A 1,695-nucleotide genomic window follows, 5' to 3' on the forward strand; every position below is an offset into this window, starting at 1 on the left:
TATTTGTGTGTCATCAGCATAAATATGAAAAGAAATACCATGTTTATGGATAATATGTCCAAGGGGAAGCAGATACAAGGAAAACAAAATGGGTCCTAAGACCGACCCCTGAGGCACACCATATTTAACTGGACAGAACGAGGAGACATAGTTGTTTACAGACACGCAAAACTTCCTATTTGACAGGTAGGATGAAAACCATTCTAGGGCAGTACCAGAGATCCCCACCCAGTGCCTCAGTCTGTCTAACATGATGTTGTGATCAATGGTGTCAAAAGCAGTGCTAAGGTCCAGGAGTACCAGGACTGAGCACATGCCTTCATCAGCAGACATTAAAAGGTCATTGGTGACTTTAAGCAGGGCAGTCTCAGTGCTGTGGTACTTCCTAAAACCAGACTGAAACTTTTCAAATAATTTGTTATTTTCCAGTACAGTGAGCAGCTGTTGAAAACAGAGATCAAATGGGGCCCAACAGAATCTATTACTTTCAGTAAAAACTTTGTAGGTATTACATCAAGTGGGCTGGAGGACACTCTCATTTGTGTTACTGTTTTTAAAAGCTCAGACAAGTCGATGGGATAAAACTGGTTAAAACTCTCTTGTTGCTGGTGAGGAACCTCTGAGTAAGAGGCCGTCTAATCCTTGTGCCAAAAGATCAAAACATTAAGAGTCCTCCTGGATCCTCTGCAACCATGAACATCCATAGCTAATTATAGGATAGTCTGGATATTTTAAATATTGTAGAAATGCTACAGTGGAAAGTTTGACCTGATGGTGATGATGTATTAAATGTCAAGGGGTCACCAAAATAATTAAGAGGAGTTATGGTAATGCTTTATTTCAAGAAAAGATGTGGAAAGTAAGAGCAACAGTGGTGCCAGTGGTAATCGGAGCACTGGGGGCTGTGACCCCCAAACTGGGAGAGTGGCTACAGCAGATTCCAGGTAAAACATCAGAGGTCTCTGTCCAGAAGAGTGCAGTCCTAGGAACAGCTAAGATACTGCGCAAAACCATCAAACTCCCAGGCCTCTAGGAGAGGACCCGAGCTTGAGGATGACACATACCACCCCGCAAGGGGTGAGAGGGGGATTTTTTTATATATATATAGTAATAAAGTAAGCAAATATAGAAAGTGAAGTGTGGTTTCAAATCTCACCTCTGCATGCTGCTGTCGCCCTAACTGAGCAAATACAATGTTCTTGTTGTTGTCACTGTTGCTGTTTCTTGTGGACATAGGCAATAGTAAGTCAGATATATTTGTTGAGAATACAAATGTATAAAATGGTACACATTATATTAGTTCAAGTAAATATATTACAGGCACATTGCAATTCAGAAAAAAACTGTACATCAGTGCATCACTGCACAGTGAAAGAACACAGTTTTCTCTCATATGTCCTATTAAATGATGGAAGAGTTCATATTAGGTCTGTAATTAAAAGAATCGCACGGAGGGTTGACATTTCCAAGCTATTTGTCATTCACATTCACACACACCCACATAAATACACCCACCTCTGACACACAGACACACACATGCATACAAACACATAATAATGTTGGGCTTTGGTTATACTATGTTGGAACAGGACTATTGATTTTGTAGCTACAGGCAGCAGCAGCACTCATCACTAATTGAAACAAAGCAATATCAACTGTTTCCGCCAGGCATTAAGAACTAATCGGCAACTAGCA

Source organism: Micropterus dolomieu, linkage group LG01 (assembly GCF_021292245.1).
Source record: "Micropterus dolomieu isolate WLL.071019.BEF.003 ecotype Adirondacks linkage group LG01, ASM2129224v1, whole genome shotgun sequence".
In the NCBI taxonomy this organism is placed as follows: domain Eukaryota; kingdom Metazoa; phylum Chordata; class Actinopteri; order Centrarchiformes; family Centrarchidae; genus Micropterus; species Micropterus dolomieu.